A 20,734-nucleotide genomic window follows, 5' to 3' on the forward strand; every position below is an offset into this window, starting at 1 on the left:
GGCAACAGCATGGAGGATGAAGGGGCAGGCGGAAGTTGATACACACGTGGAGCTGTTTTTCAAGCAGGCTCCCCATGCATGCCGGCTTCATGGACCAGCCTGTCCCACCCTATGCTGCCTCCTACAGATGCAGCGGGAGGGGGAGCAGACAGGAGCCAGTGTTGGGGGGAGAAGGCTTAAGAGCCAGTTCCCCCAGCACCAGCTCCATGGTACCCCTGCACTGATGCCTCTATAAAAGGCAGCAGTGCCGGCGGGATGGAGCAGGGGAGGCTGCCACATGTAGTAGGTCAGATCACCAAAGTAGAAAATTCAGGGTGTGGCATCCTGACAGGTCTCCTGCTCTATCAGTGATGATAAAAGTTCTGCTTAGTGCGTTTTCATATGCTCCCTCAGTATACCATGCCAGCTCTACGCAGGTAGCTAGCATAACAGACTTCATGAAAGCCCCCAAAGACCACAGACTCAGATAAGATATGAAGGCACCCAAGTCAGGTTTATTGTCAAAGTACATTGTTGTTGGTAGCCAAATGGCCTCTGAACCCCTATGTGTTTGTATCCGTGACGATGGACTCGGCTCAATCACTAGAAAGGATTTCACTATTGCCCCTAGGCTAACCAAAGATTTAAACCAAGGTATCCCAACATTTATAGACAGAGATAAACAATCCATGATACACATCTTACGCATTAATGACACGGTTGGTATCTCTCCTTGTACTTTGCTCCAAAGTCTCACCTAACTGAGTGATTGGGCAACAAAATGGCAAATGAAATTTAATGTGGATAAGTGTAAAGTAATGCACATCGGGAAAAATAACCCCAACTATACGTACAGTACGATAGAGGCTAATTTGGCTACGACAAGTCAGGAAAGAGATCTTGGAGTTATCGTGGACAGTTCTCTGAAAACTTCCATGCAGTGTGCAGCGGCGGTCAAAAAGGCAAATAGGATGCTAGGAATTATTAACAAAGGGAGAGAAAATAAGACACAGAATATCTTACTGCCCTTGTATAAAACTTGAATACTGTGTACAGATGTGGGCTCCTCACCTCAAAAAAGATATTTTGGCCTTGGAAAGGGTTCAGAAAAGGGCAACTAAAATGATTAGGGGTTTGGAATGGGTCCCATATGAAGAGAGGTTAAAAGGACTGGGACTTTTCAGTTTAGAAAAGAGGAGACTGGGGGGGGATATGATAAAGGTATATAAAATCATGAATGGTGTGGAGAGGGCAGATAAAGAAAAGTTATTTCTTAGTTCCCATAATAGAAGAACTAGAGGACACCAAATTAAATTAATGGGTAGCAGGTTTAAAACTAATAAAAGAAAGTTCTTCTTCACACAGCATGTGGTCAACCTCTGGAACTCCTTGCCAGAGGAGGCTGTGAAGGCTAGGACTATAACAGAGTTTAAAGAGAAGCTAGATAATTTCCTGGCGGTTAAGTCCATAAAAGGCTATTAGCCAGGGGATAAAATGGTGTCCCTGGCCTCTATTGGTCAGAGGCTGGAGAAGGATGGCAGGAGACAAATCGCTTGATCATTGTCTTCGGTCCAACCTCTCTGGGGGACCTGGTGCTGGCCACTGTTGGCAGACAGGCTACTTGGCTAGATGGACCTTTGGTCAGACCCAGTACGGCCGTTCTTATGTTCTTATGTAAAGCATTCACTACCCATTGTTCTGCTTTCATTCTTGTTATATTACACTATTTTATTACGTACTTAGCTGGGCGTCCTTGTACTGTCCTGGTGGAATGTATTTACATATTTCATGTACTTTTGCAGTGCTAGCAGTTCTAGTGCCAAGAGACACTGACTTGGATGCAAATATTTGCTTTTGACACGGCCTGTCTATTACTCATAGTATAACTTACTTTGGTTCAAGCACCAGGTCCATGCTTCAGGCTCTTTCTTTCGCCTACATCACGAAGCAGTCTCTGTCTGCAGCAGCAGCCCCTGTCTGTGGGGAGACTGAGCTTCCTGTGAACAGAGGCTTCTCCAGCATCCCATGGAGCAGGCCCTGTCCGCGGGGAAGGGTGGGATGCGAACTCCCCATGGACAGGGGCTGCTGTCATGTGTGCAATCTCTGTCTGTGGAGAATTCGAGCACCCCGCAAACAGGGGACTGCTGACACTCCATGCTCCATGTATCAGAGGCAGCAGCGCATGGCAGCAGGCGAGAGCCAGTTCATGCAGGAAACAAGTTTTTAAACCAGCTCCCCTCGCAAAACAGCTCCTCCCTTCCACCTCACACTACTGCCTATGGTGTAGAGGCAGCCATGCGGGGTGGCAGGGCGCTCCCCAGCAGTGGGGTCAGAGTGCACTGCCTGCCAGCCCCACCCCCAGGGACTATCGAATAGTCAAGTAACCACTAAAATTTCATGCGGTTCCACGACTATTCAATTACACTCCAACATCCCTAGTGTACATGATTGCCGATCTCAAGAAAACTTTGACAATGGCAGGGGCAAAACCAAGGTAAACTTTCAACCTAATGTGCTTTTTCATTTTAGTATTTTTCACTCTGTTCCAAGGAGTAACATATTCCATCTTGATTTATAGGTTGATGTCATTCATCTAGTATGAATACTAGTGAGTCTCACTGCATGCTCAGCCTAGTCCTCTAACATTACAAGTGATTCCTGCATTGTATACAAATTCAAACGCATTGATATTTAAAGTACCTGAACTTATGACCCTTATTTGTTAAAACTACCTGCTGGTATGCCGAAGGACTGTTTTCATAGTCTGGACAATGTCATATAACACACAGATAAGCTCCTTTATTTTCAGTTTAAACTGATTCTTACTTTAAAAAAAAAAATCCTGGCTTTTACAAAAAGCGTTTTTCTCCCGATTTTCACCTTTCTTTTGAATCAAGTATATAAAAACAACTTCTTGTATTAAGAAAATACAATACACAGCATGAGAGATATGTATTACAATAATTAGTCTGGGCGTACAAACAGAACTGCCTGTTGAAGTAAAGCTACGTGTTAGTATAGAAGGTACAGACGGTAAACAAACAGGCAAGCACACAAGCTCTGAATGGACTGACGAATCTGACAGTCTCCATGGACATGCTCAAGGTATTAACAGAGAACAGTGTAAAGATATGACACTAAAATGGAAAGAAAACTAAAATCTGTATCAGAATACATTTCAGAACATAAGAAAATATTCAAAAGTTTAGAAAAAAGAAAAACAGGAGAAAAGGATGAAGTTGAGTGTATTCACTGCAATCATGAGACCCAGTTATTAAATGTAAATATTTATTAGCTAGTAGTGGCAAATCTGCAGTTTCATTTGGGGACTAGAGCTATATTGTTTTCTGAAACTCAGAGGTGTAGCACTGTGTTTTGAATTCCGCTTTAGTTCTGCACCAACTACAGTAAATTCCATTTATCAAAGCCCTTTAAATTGCTGTACGGAGCGCTCCAAATGGCTCTCAGGGCTGCCTAGGGAGGCAGGGATGCTGTGTACGGCATGCTCCAAGAAGCACTAGGGGAGTTGGAGCATACCATGGTTCAGACAGCATTGAGGGCTGGCTTCCTGAAGCCCTGCCCCTTCCTCCCCAGGCTCCGCCCCTCCCAGGAGTCCAGAGCCATCAAACCCCTCACTTTGCCCAGGGGCCTGTCATGGCTGTTTGCTCCCCTGTGTATATGTCACCAAACAAATGCCCTATGATACAGTCCTTCAGTCACTACTAATTTGTCCTAAACTTAGATTTCTGGCCTAAATGCAAAAGACCCTTTATCCTGTTACCAGCTACCTGAGTCATTCAGTCAGCTGACATTTCTTTAGAAGTTTCCATTACTACCACATCATGGCCATCTTCATCCATTGAGATCAAGCGGAGCCATTTTAACAACAGAAAGAGTATGCTAAAAAACCTACTTATTACAATATTTTATCCAGCACAGAAAAGACTCCAGTGTACAGTAAACAGGTCTCATCCATCAGCATGACATCAAAACGTCTGTGGTTCTTGACAGGCACAGAAGTAAGATAGTGGCTTCTGGTGAAGGGAACCACGTGGCTGATATGCGAAACTCATCAAGGAATCTCATACAAAATATCACCCACTGCTATCCATAAACATGAGCCCAGTTTGGCCATATTCAGTTACAAGCTGCAAAGCGGTATAGTTAACCGGTTCATGATATGGAATGACTAAGGCATGTGTGATCTTATTTATGTTCTCTGCACCTGTGCTTTCTTTGGTTTAAATTATAATACTGATCTTTTAAACTGCACCCAGGGGATATCCCATTTCATCCACGTGAGAGACAGTAATATAGTTGATTTCTATTCAATATGGAAATAAGTAGGGATGCACGATACTGTAGCATGTTATCAATAAGCTAATAATAATTTGCCAATATACACATAATTGTGTACTAATATTTCTTGCAATCTCCGAGCCAAAGTATACACAGAGCTGGTATATGTCATCAGCTAGTGTTATTACTGTGGTCCTAATCCTTCCAAGTCCTCTCCGATACTTCTTTACTTTTTGTCCCAACACAATTATGTTCACAGTATGAAATAACTGAAAAAGTTGTGGAAATTCCTTGTGGCTGGGCCTTCTTTCAAACTAAATGGTAAGCTCTTCCCAGTTTAAGCAAGGACTGAATTTTCCAATATTTTGAAGAATGGAGATACCATCCTTCTCCGGGTTTCTTAATCCTTGCTAAGGTCTGTGGAGATTGGGTCTGACTTTTTATTACATTTGTACAGAACCCGGCACAACAAGTTTCGGGCCTCTAGGCTCAACTGGAATGTAAATCGACAATGTTGTAGAACCCATGCCAAACAAGGACATCAAGCACCTTACCAAAAAATGCACTGGGACTCAGTACATACCTACCACACAGATAATATTACCACACCTTGTGAAGTCCTGCTCAAGGCACTCAGAATTGCAAGCCATTAGGTTATTCTTCACCCAAAAGCATTGCTGCTGCTTAGCTCTGGGTCAGCTCTCTGACATACCAGCCTGTCTGGCTTGCCGGCAAACTCGTTAAGACGGTTAGTTTAAACCTTGCCTTGCAGATAACAGTCAGTGAGTCCCAGTTCCTGAGTCACCCAGGGATGCCTCCCAGAAGCATCCGGTCCCTCTCACTGGACATTCACAGAAACTATTACGTTTGCTTGTCTCCAAAGAGACCCACATCAGCCAGTTAGTTGAGCCGAAGACTCACACTTGGCTTTAACAAAGAGCGCTGGGATGGTTCTGCACTAAAACAATTAACAGAGCACAAAATGATCTAAGTGATTTTAAGCAACAGAAGAGACAGCTAGAGTAGCCACCCAACCAAAGCACAGTCTAGTGATTAAAACTTAATATTAGCAAGTTACAATCTTTGCCTAAGCAGTTTCTTACTCACCCCAAGTTACCAGCATTTCCAGCACTCCAGGCTGGGGGACCCAAAGTTCCCAGAATTCAAAGGTCTCCTTTGTCCACTATGTGACATATAACCAAAATGCCTTTTTGCTCCCCTTTTATTACCTAGAGTTGCCAGTTTTTTACCACAACGCACAGCCAAACAGAGACCTTGGTGGCAGTGACCAGTCGTTAAAATTCTGGTTGGCAGCACAGCAGAGAGGCTGCATAACTGCCTGGCTCCATGTGACTTCTGGAAGCAACCGCCTTGTCCCTGCGGCCCATTTTCTGGGATTGATGGCAGTGATGTTTTTCCATTTTAAAGACCATGTAACATAATACCTTTATTTTTAAAAAAATAAGAAGATCCTTCCCTTTTATATGGAAAAGTATTTACACCAGGTTAAAAAAAGTGGGATTGTGGAAAAATGGTGGAAGAGAGCCACAGTTTTACACTAAAAGTGAAATATCTTTATAGGTCCAAAAAAGAAAAACAACACCCCCCCCCCAAGTATTTTACAATTATAAATAACATTCCTATAATCAAATATGATGTGATAAGGAAAATGCCCCGCACTGCAAATGTTATCTGTAAGAGCTATTTATTATTATCAGGCTCAATTTCCATGTACGTTTGTTATTTTACAAAATAGTTTATATTAAACAGTTATTTCAATGCATTCAAAATAAATCCACTCTTGGGATGTAATCACATGAGATAAGGGTTACGTGAATTATTTAAAAGTATCGCATTTTACAGTTGTACCAGTGACTGAAATTTAATGGCCACATCCCATAACAAAATATTCTCAAGTAACTTGGTACCCGCCTCCTTCTTTGTAGCCTTGTATTACACCTGATACTTTCTAGTATAACAAAGATATCAAGTTTTTAAGGAAATACATTTCATTGTCAAAGCTAATTTTAAAACATTTTAATTCATTTTTAAGAGAAATAGAAACAATTCAATCTTTGCATTATTTTTAAATAGAGAAAAAATGCCTCACATCAGCAACTCACCATCATTCCTGACCTTCCTGGTTTACCTACCAGCATTCCTCTGCAGCTGTACAACAACTTTTCTCTACTCTTCCTCTTTTAAAAGACAGAAATATATATTAAAAGTTATTAAAATAACAGAGAAAAATGTTAATTTTCTCTTTGAAAATACTTAATTGAAAATTACTAAAAGGAAGCTGCCAAATAGTTTCTCCCAATTTTCAAGGTGTTTTTTTTTAAATAAACTTTTTACAAAGCCTATTTGTTTTATTTTTATTTTATTTTACTTTACATTCCGGAGTGTGCTCACATGTACAACGTGCAAGGCCCATCTCAAACAGTAACCACTATCCCGGAGAGTAAGACAAAGAGAAATGTTTTAATTGATTTTTTTTATATATGGGGACACTTTTTATACTCCAGCAATGTCTGCAACCCATGTAACCCAAATGTACCAGCATAGAGAATCTGAAAATAAAATTGATTATCTGCAAAAGGAAAGATGACTTTAGTAATTTTCCTTATTCTAATGAGCAAAATGTAAGAAGTAAAGAAACAGCTTATATTAATTGGATTTGTAAATTCTTTCAGTTCTTGTAAATTTAACAATATCATAGAATCATAGAATCATAGAATAATAGGACTGGAAGGGACCTCAAGAGGTCATCGAGTCCAGCCCCCCGCCCTCAAGGCAGGACCAAGCTCCACCTACACCATCCCTGACAGATGTCTATCTAACCTGTTCTTAAATATCTCCAGAGAGGGAGATTCCACCACCTCCCTTGGCAATTTATTCCAATATTTGACCACCCTGACAGTTAGGAATTTTTTCCTAATGTCCAATCTAAACCTCCCCTGCTGCACTTTAAGCCCATTACTCCTTGTCCTGTCCTCAGAAACCAAGAGGAACAAATTGTCTCCTTCCTCCTTGTGACACCCTTTTAGATATTTGAAAATATATTGCTTATTTGCAAGAAAGAACATTTGTTTTTTAAAAAATAAGTTAGCCCTGTCTCCTATGTAACTAGAAATGTGTCATATTGTACACTTGTATCTTTTTCTTGCTGATTTTTCTCTTCCTGTTCATTTATTTCTCAAATTTACAAAAGCTTATAAAACATTCCTTTACACTTAAAAGGCTTGTCCTTATTTTAGTTTGCATCTATTAAGTAATTACAACAGTTAGGGTTATAATTCCAATCAGTTTAACATTTGAAAGGATATAGTCAAATCAGGATGGAGCAATATTCCCATTTTAGTTGGTGATTTGGAGAAATTCATCCTCCCAACAACTTTGAAGGGAATGGAGTTATCCAAGGGATGGATCTGAACCTTCATTTTCACCAGCTTTTGAGAGCTTTCAAAACATCAAATATTATGAAAATATACTTAAAACCTGAAATTAAAACTAATAAAAGAAAATTCTTCTTCACACAGCACATACTCAACTTGTGGAACTCCTTGCCAAAGGAGGCTTTGAAGGCTAGGACTATAATAGAGTTTAAAGAGGAGCTAGATAATTTCATGGAGGTTAGGTCCATAAAAGGTTATTAGCCAGGGGATAAAAATGGTGTCCCTGGCCTCTGTTTGTCAGAGGCTGGAGATGGATGGCACGATACAAATCGCTTGATCATTGTCTTTGGTCCATCCCCTCTGGGGCACCTGGCGCTGGCCACTGTCGGCAGACGGGCTACTGGGCTAGATGGATCTTTGGTCTGACCCAGTACAGCCATTCTTATGTTCTTATGTTCTAAATTTATCAAAGTATAGTAAAACCCTAATTGTGTGAAAAAACATACAGTAACGTTTGTTAAAACAAAAAGTTCTCTCCAGTACATTCCAAGAACTTATTGGACATTTTATGTTTTTGCAATAATACTTTCCCAACAGACGTCTGGGTAAAGTCCATCATTACTACCAGGTCCTGAGTTGTAGATACTTCTGGTATATGTTCAAGAAATGCCTCATTCACTCTTCCTGATTTGGCAGTGTCCTATCTAGGTTACCACCTGACCAGTATATGGTCAGCCTAGGTAAGTCTCTGTATGGATTTGCCAGTTACCAAAAAACAAAAACAATTGAATCTGCCAGGTGTTTTTTTTTTTTTTTAACGTGGGTCTAAAGATGTGCATTATCATCACAATACACTGGGAAGACTGAATATTTAAGGTGTCTCTATCCAGCTACACATGTTGCAGTGTTTCTACTTCTGCAGTGTACGTGATAAAACGTCAAAACAACTGAAAATACAGCTGCTGATTGTCTGCCAAAATGCAAGTCCTCCCCGTGCATGTGAGAGAAGGGGTTTGAGTCACGCAAGAATGAAGAGGTGTGTGATATTATTAATCAGATTGATGTATGTTCTCTAGACACTGTTGTAAGAGGCTGCTGAAGGGTGGTACTGCCTTGAGATTGCCTTGCAGTGGCCTTGCCTTGAGGTAGTGGTGCTGGGTTTTTGTTTGGGTTTTTTTGCATTTCAAAGGTGGTACCCCCTCCCATGATAAGGCCCCTATCTCCCCTCTTTTACCTTTACTCAGAAACTTTCAGCTGGCCTGCCTCTCATCTCTTCAAGGACTTGGGATTGAAATAACACATACTTGATGTACAGGTTGAACCTCTTTAGTCCAGCACCCTCAGGACCTGACTGGTGCCAAACCAGAAAATTTGCTGAAACACGGGAGTTGTCAATTTTTCCAGCATCTTTATTTCCCATGTTCCCACAGACACCCTGCCAATGAAGTCCTTGTGCTCCTGGATGCTATGTAGATGAGCTATCTCCTCCTGCAGCTCTGTTACCTATTTCTTGAGGGAGTCTACCAACAGACACCTCTCACACAGGACTGGCTTTAACCAGCATAGAGGCCACATTCCAGGTACGTCACAGCCTGGGAGGAAGTCTCCCATGTCAAGATGTGGTGTGGGTCTCCACAGGTATAGGTAGAGGAAGAGGTAGCAGTTGTATTGGAGACACACTATTTTCCTCTCTCTGCAGGTTCTTCCTTGTAGAGAACCTTCAAGATGAAGGAGAAGAAACGAACCTCCCTACCTTGCGCTACTGGCTAACTGCCTTAGTCTGCCAGCTGCCTTCATCAGAGCAGTCCCTGGGAGTCTGTGTACTTTTTAAAGTCTGGAGCCCACATACAGCTGACTAAGCCCCTCTCGCCAATGGCTGGTGGGTGAATGCAGGGCTGTGGAGGCAAACCCCAGCCCTGCTCCTTCTGCTTCAGGCCCCACCCCCTCATGAGCCAACCCCTACATTACAGGGCACATCCATTACAGGGGCACATCTCCAGTCCCCTACATGAGCCTTTCAGGGAAGAGGTGCACCGGAGAGGACGAATGGGTGGCACACAGCTCCAGCCTGCCCAGTCCCACGTATGGGTAAGGCACACTGCCTCAACATCCAAAGCCTCAGCACAGCCCGGGAGCCATGCTGAAGCAAGGGGCAGAGTATGGGTGGGCCTATTGCCTTCCCCTGCCTCTTATACCATGCCTCTCACTCCACTGCCTCTAATCACTGGCCTAATTCAATCCAAACCTGCACTGCTTTCAACTCAAAGAGCCCTGCTAGAAAGCAGGCACTAGCTCACCTCACTTCCAGGTAATCTAGCCCAGTCAGCAACCAAGCCTTGATTTCAAAACACCGAAAAATCCTAGAGTCCTACCAAGCCCAGCACAGAAAATACTTTTTTTTTTTTTTTGCCTGCCAATCAATAGCAATAAGACAGAAGTGCCCCAGAAACACACACCAGCAGGCCAAATCCCACATTACAATAAAACAACTGTCAGAGGGGTAGCCATTTTAGTCTGAATCTGCAAAAATAACATGAAGTCCTGTGGCATCTTGGTTAGTCTATAAGGTGCCACAGGACTTTTCGTTGTTTTAACAAAACAACTGGTTTTCTACTCTCATACCAGAAGCATTGTAAGCTTCCAAAATTCCAAGTTCAAAAAATAGCTGAATGGGATGAACATTAATAGGTAATAATAAACATATATGTATTAATAACGTTATATGTAAATAATCGTAAAACACAGATACGTGTTTATGAGAAGTTATCTATATTAAACATCCATGTCATAGACATTTAATGGCCACACACACACACACACACACACACAATCATAATTATGCCTCATGAGTCTCCTCATCTCACATGGGTTTTAAAGTTCTAGAAATAGGTAGCAACTTACCCCTAGTTGGCCTTTCTAACTGATCACCCGTTTCTAACGTGGTTTGGTTTTAGACACTCTTTTATATGAAATATTCCAAACGAGATCTTTTTATCGCTTTAATAAGTGGAAAGAAGTATAAAGGCATTATTTTAGAAAAATCTACAGACACGGTCTTCTAATTGGATTTAAACTAAGCATCTTTAAAATCTGAAGCAAAGATTTTACACACTGTGGAAGGGCGTTGCCCTGTACTGGCCCTTTGAGGGGCTGAGACCTGGAGTCAGGAGGAAGCCCAGCTGAGGCAGCTAAGGAGGGCCCAGCTGGAGGCCATATAGAGCAGCTCCTGGGAGGAGGAGGAGAGAGAGGCTTTGGCCTAGCAAACGCAGGCTACCCCGCCTGAGGCCCAGGGCTGCAAGGAGGCAGTCATGGAGGGCGGGGCTTGCATGGAGGCAGCCCTAAAAGGCCGGGCTGCAAGGAGGCAGCCGCAGTTCGCAAGGAGGCAGCTGCGGTAGGCTGGGGGAGTTTGAGCCAGGGAAGCCCCAGGCTATAAGTCCGCAAGGCAGGGTTGCAGGAGGCAACCGGGCAGGCAGAGTGGGAGAAGAACTGGGGGTCCTAGGGAGTAGGGAGGACCCTGGAGGAGGAGTGGAGGAAGAACAATGACTCCCCCCCCCCCCGAAAGGGGGGACAGACCAAGACTGGAATGGCCACTGCCAGAGGGCAGTGCCCCAAAGACAACACCACACCCACAGGGGGCACGTCGGAGCAGCCAGCTACTTCCCCAAAGCCACCCTGAGGGAAGAGCCGTGCGGAAATTGAGTCGAACCCGCTACAACACAAACACACAGTCTCTTGTTACCATACATCACATTTACAGGTAGTAGATTAACTCTACACTGTAATAAAATGTTTCAGGGAGGTAGTGTAGCCCTGTGTTAGTCGGTTTCAGAAAAACCAACAAGGAATACTATGGCACTTTAAAGACTAAATTAAATAATGTTTTACTTCTTTATATGTTAAAATACTTTATATGTTTTCATTAAATTGATTTTTAAAAGATCTAAAAGTGTTGAAAACTTAATGAACTATTTGACACTGTAAACAGAGATTTGAGGAAATTCTAAAAATAACCCTGCAGCACACTATACATTTGAAATATACACTAGACCACAGTGATTAATATCAGAACAGGGTGAATAATCTATATCAAATGATTTATCAGAAATTGTCTATTTTTCCATTCACAAACTGACAACTAACATTTTGATTCTCCAATTTATTAGTTTTTCAAAAATTATGTGCTCAGCATCTTTTCTGAATAATTCTTGGTCTGCTATTTGTTCACAAGCAATTTGATGCAAGTATTAGATATTCAAAATTCAATGCTGTGATTGGATGCACTGAGTTGCAGGTACGAGTTTCAGATACTTCTGCATGTGCATAATTCTTACAATCAAATTCTTGTATGGATAACTTTAAAATTCAGAATTCACTTTCCATATATCTGCAATATTTTATTGTTATTTATGGTTCCAGTGAGCATTGCTGCCAGTAAACTCGTTAAATTAAAATAAGCACAAAACAAAACATAAAGAGCATACAGACAGAACTGATGCCTATTAGCTCATGAAATTTTGAATGACTATTTGCTGTATTTATCCTGCTTTAGGGAACATCTAGAGCATGGGTTCCCAAACTGGGGGGCATGCCCCCCTGGGGGGGAGCATGAAGAAATTCCAGGGGGGTGCGAGGCGACACAGCTTCCCTCTTTATTCCCCCTCCCCTCCCCCCCCAAGTTTTGCTGCTATTTTTGTTTTTCCTCTCCGGTCACTTCCCTTTTTTTTTGTGCTGTTATTGGGGGCGGAGGGGGCGTGAGGGTTTTTCAAAAACCAAAAAGGGGGTGTGATGCCAAAAAGTTTGGGAACCACTGGTCTAGAGGATACAAAAAATGCCTTTCCGGTAGAAACTGACTGAAAATGAATCAGTTTGGTTTTGAAAATAGCAAATAAAGTTACAAAGATCTAGCAAAGAGAATGCACAGGCCCCTTCCCGCAAAAAATAAAGTGGAATTGTGCTACTGATTTCTACAGGAACACAACCGGGTTTGGACCATAGCAGGTAGATCCCTGGTTGTTACAAGTTGTCATAGCTCTGTTGACTTCAGTTGAGCTCTGACAGTTCACACAAACTGAAGCTCTGACCTAAGGGTGGGGTAGTTCTCACAGTTTAAATATCAAATTTAAGCTCCAGAGAGAGGAGACAAACCTCCAGTTTTGGGTTTGATAGTCTTAGGTATTCTCTAAACTGTCCTAGTACATGGATATAGACAGGGGATATTTGCCCCACATCCTGTCTCTAAGAGCAGGTGTTGTAGAGCACTGACAGACAACTCTTTGTCCAAGAATGACTGGAGGAATTCCAAACATTCAGCCCGGGAGGATGTTTTTTCTAAGTCTTAATCCTGTGAACCATAAGGCAAAAATTGCTAAACTCTTCTAGCTCTTTAGAGGTCATCTGTCTAACAGACTTAACAAGGTAACACACACAAGTCTAGATTTTCTTTAAGTTTCTCTTCCAAGCCAGGCCAATAATTTGCATAAGACCCCCGAGGTATAATGGTGATTAGGCCTTAGGCCCACACATGTCAGCTAAATGACAGTTAATTAGGGGTGGATAGGGACAGAATTTGTCCCAGATCAACTATTTCAAAGGCAAACTCAGCCTATTCTGCTCAAGGAACATCCATAAGAAAATCACAGTTTCCACATGTTTATTCTCTCTCTGGCAAATACATACTTATTTGCTCAATCGCCAATCTTACTAAAGGGGATTCAAACTGTGTGGCTTAATTATGAGTAATTGTCCAGGCTGTTAGCTCTGAGCTCTTTACAGCTGACCAGGGGATAGATCCCATTCTAAAGCATATAGAGAGAGGTGTCTTAGGCCACGTCTACACTCAGCTTAAGGTATGCCGAGTTGGTTTACATTAAGATGAGCTTGGTGGCATCCCCACAGTGGGAGGCCAGTGGGAGCAAATGCTATGGTCGGCTTCCCTTACTCCTCACAAAAGAAGGAGTATGGGACATCGGCAGTAGTGCCTTCTGAGTTTGATTTAGTGAGTCTTAACTAGACTCGCTAAATCAAACTCCAGAAGATCAATTGTGGCAGCAGTGATCTTCCGTGTAGTGAAGACAAGCCCTAAGAAGGGGGCCCACAGAAGGGTACTGGGCAAACAACAGTGGGAGTGCAGGAATGTCTCCTCACTTATCACTTATATAGGAGTGGGAAGTAAGGGTGAGGGAGGTGCTGCAACACCCCCAGATTTTGTGCTTGGCTTCCCCATGTCCGCTCCGCTACTGAACTGCCACTGGCTTCGTCACCTCTCGGGGTCCCACCACCCACCTTCCCTTGGGCCAGGCCACCAGCCCTGGAAACTCCGCTTCCACCTCTACCTGTGGCTAGGTTGCCAACTCTCCTAGACTGGGTGAATCAGACTCCATTTGCAGCAATGTTGTCTGGTCCTGTCCATCCCATGACAGTTGGCAAGCCTAGGTGTGACCCCAGCCTGGGACAGGGAGGGGCATGAACAGGTCAGGGGAATAGCAAGCAGCATCCCCATACAAATCTCAGGTGTGGAGGGCTTCAGCCCCGCTCTCCTAAATGGTGCTCTGGGAGAGGCTCGCAACTGGGGTTATCCTACACTCGCAGTGCACCCTCAGCTGGCTCCTTTAACTTGCCTGTGTGTTGTTCAGGAGAGCCACAGGAACTGGGTGGGAGCACACCACACCACCTCTGCAGCCAAGTGCTCCAGCGAGCTGGCTCTTTCTTGCCAAAAGGGCATACCAGGGCACACCGGCTTACTCTCACCACTGCGTCTGAGCAAAATGTTTGTAAACGTCTGCCTGTGATGAAAGATTTGGAGTTATTGTTAAATCTCATGATAAAAAGTTTGATATTAATGGTAAAACTTATGACCAAGAATTTGGTAGTGATAGTAAATCCTGTGAGAAGCTGTGACATGCATGGTTTTTGGGAGAAGTTTTGGGACATGCTCAGTGTAATACATAAAAACACACCGGCTGTGTCTAGACTGGCCAGTTTTTCCGGAAAATCAGCTGCTTTTCCGGAAAAACTTGCCAGCTGTCTACACTGGCCGCTTGAATTTCTGCAAAAGCGCTGACTTCCTACTGTAAGAAATCAGTGATTTTTGCGGAAATACTATGCTGCTCCCATTTGGGCAAAAGTCCCTTTTGCGCAAAACTTTTGCACAAAAGGGCCAGTGTAGACAGCTCAGATTTGTTTTGTGCAAAAAGCCCCGATCGTGAAAATGGTGATCGGGGCTTTTTTGCACAAAAGTGCGTCTAGATTGGCCACGGATGCTTTTCCGCAAAAAGTGCTTTTGCAGAAAAGTGTCTGTGCCAATCTAGACGCGCTTTTCCGAAAATGCTTTTAACAGAAAACTTTTCCGTTAAAAGCATTTCCGGAAAATCATGACAGTGTAGACGTAGCCACCATGTATTATGAGACCCTATAGTAATGTTGCTTCTCAGATAATACCTGAAAACAGGCTTAAAGCTTAGCACAGTAGAGAAACCATAATAAACCTGGCAAATAGATGGAAGGGGAAAAATCAGGCACACCACCTCATTGCATTGATGGCTAAATGCCAAGATACCTACTAGAAAACATTAATATCTGCATTGAATTGACACTAATAGAAAAAGCAGCAGGGTTAACAATGCTTCATAGATACAAAGAGGTGTTCTCTAGCAACCCAAATAAGGCACACTTGCTACTTTTGAGTTCACTAGACTGATCAACAAAGTGTTAAAAGTAATTCTGAATTTCGGGTAACACTACAATGATTTGGAAAAACCTGGGAGTTGTTTGATCAAAATTGCTTGACCCAAGGGGACGAACCTCACATCACAGCATAGATCTTTCCAGCAAGCTGGAAAAAGCTGTAAAAGAGGGGACCATTCTCCCCCCACAACTCAACACCTGGAAGACACATCTGGAGGACAGATGGGTTTGATGGGTCTGCAGAGGGCAGTCTCAGGCTAGAAAAGGGTCCTAGGGAGTGAATTGAGGAACTGTAGCCTGCTTGTACCACCTCTCAGGATGAGACACAGCTTGAGTTAAATCCTCTTTAGTTTATAGAATTCAGACAACAAATGTAGGTGTTTGATCTCTAGTGTTGCTATTTTGTGTGTCTCCACTCTACATCAAGAGGGGGCCTCTCTGTCAGGCCAGATCCTTCCTGAGGTTTGTGGCTTAACAGCATCATCACAGTGTGAAAGGGAATGCCCCAGGCTGGTGGGACAAGGTTCAGTGGTCACAGAGTGCAGCTTCAGGGGAGCCAACAGAATTGCCAGAACCCTGGGCAAGGTGGGGGGGCTGGTTCCATGGTCCTGCAAGGGGCAGGGCCTCAGATAGAAGGGACGATAGCTGATAGCCCTCAGAGCCACCAAGACCACACCATCCCCCGCCTCCGCACCAGCCCTTAGCGCCATCCGGAACGCTCCACAAGGGACTCCAGCAGCAATTTAAAGGGCCTGGGGCTCCAGCTACTGGGACTCCAGCAACAACAGCTAGAAGCCCCAGGACCTTTTGAATCACACGGCCCCTGGCCAGTCACTCCCAGTGCCCATCCCCATCGGCAGGTCTGTCGAGGTTGCACCCCGAGAACCCCATCACACTCTCTAAAGAATACAATCAGTGAATATAATACAGTCCAATACCATTGGACCTGTCATTAAAGGACCTTAACGGGTTTTGCAAACATTAAGTTAACCTCCCCAGACTCCTGTGAGGGCGGCATTACACCTATCTGGCAGCTGTGCACCCTGAAATACAAGCAGGTTTAGTGGCTTGCATGCAAACACTGAGCAAGTCAGGGCCACAGCTGGGATATAATCCTGCAGTGAGAAGCCCTAGTTTTCTGATATATCCGCTAGGCAACACTGCAAAACCCAAACAAAAGATCCAAAAGCAGTAACAGACGTGCACAACACCCCACCATTCCCACTGAAAAAAATACCCAAATGCATATTACAGAGAGCTTGGTTATGGACTTTTAGCTAGGAAACACAGAACTAGAAACGAAAGTGGCTTCTCAGCTAAAGAACACAAATCAACCCCCCTCGCAGCAAGGGTAAAACAACAATCTCTATTTGGAGGAAACCATTAATTTGAGAAGTCAGCCACAAAGACATTTTTAAAATGTAGTCGACAGAAAAATGTTCCAAAGGCCAACTCATGTGTGACGACCCGAGGGGATTTTTTTTCAGCTGTTTAAACCCCTGAAGATAAGTAGCTGAAAGGAAACATACCAACGCATTAACTCTAGTAATGCAAAGGGCTCTGTGTTGACAGAGGTACAAATATTTGGTTTTGAACAGAGCAGTGCATGTGGTGGTGGGACAAACCCAAGTTTTTCAGGACACTTGCATGATAGGTAGATTACACTGCTGGCATGGAAACATTTACAGCTTCTCTAGTCCTGAGAGTCACAAGGAATAAAATTGTCCTTACACTCCAGAGAATTAGAGATTGCCTCCGGACAACTGTCTTCTCTCAGACAACAGTCTCCCTCAAACTAATTTGGATCCCTCTCTCCAGGGCTGGCGACAGACTTCACTCGGCCCTGGATAATGTGGCGGAGCTTGGCTCTGGGTCCCTGTAAGGGGTGGGAGCTTAGTCAGAAGAGGCAGGGCTAGGAACAGCCAGCTTTTAGCACCACATTGCACCTTCCCCAGCTATTCCTCAGTGTTGCCACAACCATGTCCCGTGACGCTCCAGTGGTGTTTTAAAAAGTGCTCCAGCCACCACTGCTGCCATGGTGGTGGCAGTGGCAGCAGTGAAAAAACACTGCTTTTAAATCACCAGATCCTGTCATAACTGGCTCCTTTTTCCCCACATTGGCAGCCCTGCCTCTCTCCAATGATTCATACCTACTAATGTCATGCTTCTGTACATGATCACTTAATAAACATGGTAAATTCTTTGGGACAGTGACATCTGGTTGTTTGGCTTTTTTTTTTTTTTTTTTTTTTTTTGCACAGTATCTAATATAAATGAGTGTCTAATCCGTGCTTGAGGATCATTGGTGTGCTTGCAATAGGAACAATGTATTATAGTAATTAGCTAGGAACAATGATAACATTATTTTTCTAAAGTGTAGTGACTTTTGCCATCCTGGGATCAAAGGATGGCACATCCGGTTTAGCACTGCTCTGTGGCTTTTCATTAATAACCAATTTGTAGCACTAAGGAATGATCTATTCTGAGTTAAACGTGAAGCACTACATCTACAAATATCCAGTTCTATCAAATGTAGTGACTCTCATTCCTGTTTGTTACAGAAATATTTTAGAGAATTAATAAATACAGCCATAATGGATTAATTAATGCACCTTCAGAACCCACCATCTGAGAAGCTTAAAGAGTTTCATAAATACAAACATATACAAATGAGGAAAACTCAGACATGAGACTTTTTCCAGGTGATACAACAAGTAGGTAATAGAAACTATGGAAGATGGTAACTCCCAGCCCAATAACTACAAGATCATGCTTCATCTCATTAAGAAATTATCTTAAAAGAAAGGGAGCCAACACTTTTTCTTTGCTCAGCCTAGTATTTGCTCCTCTTAGAAAAAAATATCTATTAACTGTAAAGATTAGATTTATTTAAGGTATTAAATATTAGGTCCCACTGGACTTCACATTAGCAAGATAAAATATGCATCCTTTGGTTCCTTATTTTCGGTTTGTTTGGTTTTTTGCATGATTCCACCAGTTCACAGTAATAATATGGTAATGATTATATTTAGATATGCATAATTAATACAACTCAGTGTCAAAAAAAATCTGTAACTGCAAAACTGTAAAGAAATTTCTCATGGCCTTATCAAGAAAGTGTTTGTATAACTTTTTTCAGCATGTTTTACTGGCCATTGCCAACAGGAAGATAAGAACATAAGTGCAGCCATACTGGGTCAGACCCAGTATACTGTCTTCCAATAGTGGCCAATGCCAGTTGCCCCAGAGGGAATGAACAGAACAAGTAATCATCAAGTGAAACTGACTACCAAATGAACACACATAATTTCTGACGGCACACCCTTGAAACAGCATGCTCTGGATTTTGGGGGGAAGGTTTCATATCATACTACCTTTTAAAAAATTAATGATATTTCTATTCTGCTATTGAATTGGCAACAGTATTTTCAATAAAGCAGAAACTGACCAGGTAATTACCTATACTGAGGAAACAGTGACCACACACAATTGTTCTCCAATGCACAAAGTAAACAAATTGAATGCAAGGAAAAAATGGTTATTTTCCTAGCTTCGTTCAATTATAATAATCTTACATGTAACTTATAATTATAGTAAACTATGCTACATTTTCAGTGAGATTTTGGAGATGATGGTGTCCCTTAGATTCATCATTATCCCTGTATACCTTATCACTGTGGAGATTTTTAACATTCTAGAAGCATTTTACTGAAATAAAGTTTTAAAAATTCTAACTTTAGTGAACCTCATTCAATGTATACATTTTGATGCCTATCTAGTTTAATTATTATAAATTCATAAATCTATTGGGCACCATTTAAAACGTCACACCTAATTACTGAGTTCTTTCGTTTCTGTACAGTTTGGGGATGTTAATTCCTATCATTCAAAACAATTAATCATTGATGGTAAAATGAGGTTTATGCATTGCCATCAGATTTTGACTATTACCACTCTCTAGCACAGGGGTGGGGAACCATTTTTGGTTCGGGGGCTGCTGACCCACAGAAAAATCAGTCAGGGGCTGCACACAAGTGAGAAGCCAAAAAAAACCAAAACCAAAACCAAACCCTCACTGATGTGACTCCAACTGAGAAGAAAGACATTCCCCACATTCCCCTCGCACACCAGCGCATAGGAGGGGGCCCAGACTAGTAGCTTTTGTGTGCTCCAGCCCCACAGGAGAATGGCGGAGGGGCTGGAGAGCCACAGTGGGCTCCCCAATGCTGGGGGCAGGATCCAGGCAAGCTGGGGGCCACATCTGGCCCCTGAGCCTTAGGTTCCTCACTCTTGCTCTAACATGTTAAATCAGTTCTGCTTATCCAAATTCTCCTTTGTGAGTTCTAGCAGGTTTCACAGGGTGTATGTGATGTGTTTTATTTCCCAACTCAGAACCTTTTTTTTTTTAGTTATGTAAGATTGTTTAAACCACTTTCCACTGGCTTATTTAGTTTTAAATATTACCAAAAAAATTAAATAACTTTTTTCTTAACCTGAGTACCATGCAACTTCAGTTGGTCTCTTCAACTGTTAAAAAATTGAGAAAAAAAAGACTCATTGGAATATTAATCAAACTGTGATTCTGCTGCAAGCATCTCTATGGGTATGTCTACACTACAAAGTTAGTTCGAACTAACGGACGTTAGTTCGAACTAACTTTAATAGGTGCTACACTAGCGCTCCGCTAGTTCGAATTTGAATCGAACTAGCGGAGCGCTTAGTTCGAACTAGGTAAACCTCATTTTACGAGGACTAACGCCTAGTTCGAACTAGCTAGTTCGAACTAAGGGCTGTGTAGCCCTTTAGTTCGAACTAGTGGGAGGCTAGCCCTCCCCAGGTTTCCCTGGTGGCCACTCTGGCCAACACCAGGGAAACTCTATGCCCCCCTCCCGGCCCCGGACCCCTTAAAGGGGCACGGGCTGGCTACGGTGCCCGTGCCAGGTGCAAGCCTGCCAGCACCCAGCTAGCAGACCCTGCACCTGGCACGGCACAGAGCCACCCACCCGATGCCCCCCAGCCCACCCCCTCTTCCCGGGACCAGGCTGGCGGCTCCCGGGAGCTTGCCCTGGACCGCAAGAGGCGGGCACCTTCCTGGGCTAGTGCGGACATCGTGGACCTCATCCACGATCTCCGCACTAGGCACAGGAAAGTGGCCGTCTAGGGCAGGAGAGCTGCCAGCCTGGCCACCCAGGACCAGGTGTGCATGAAAATCAAGGGGGTCCACTGAGACCCCCGACACTGAGCCCTGAGCTTACAATGGCCGTACTGGGTCAGACCAAAGGTCCATCTAGCCCAGTAGCCTGTCTGCCAACAGCGGCCAACCCTAGGGACCCTGGAGGGGATGGACCGAAGACAGTGACCAAGCCATTTGTCTCGTG

The 20,734-nt window shown here is 43.2% G+C and overlaps 1 protein-coding gene across 2 annotated transcripts in view; it reads right to left on the minus strand.

Moving 5' to 3' along the window:
• The window catches only part of RBM20 (RNA binding motif protein 20), a 199,931-nt gene that overhangs the window by 127,845 nt on the left and 51,352 nt on the right, over nt 1–20,734 (minus strand). The window lies entirely within an intron of this gene.

The sequence above is a fragment of the Pelodiscus sinensis genome, chromosome 8 (assembly GCF_049634645.1).
Source record: "Pelodiscus sinensis isolate JC-2024 chromosome 8, ASM4963464v1, whole genome shotgun sequence".
In the NCBI taxonomy this organism is placed as follows: domain Eukaryota; kingdom Metazoa; phylum Chordata; order Testudines; family Trionychidae; genus Pelodiscus; species Pelodiscus sinensis.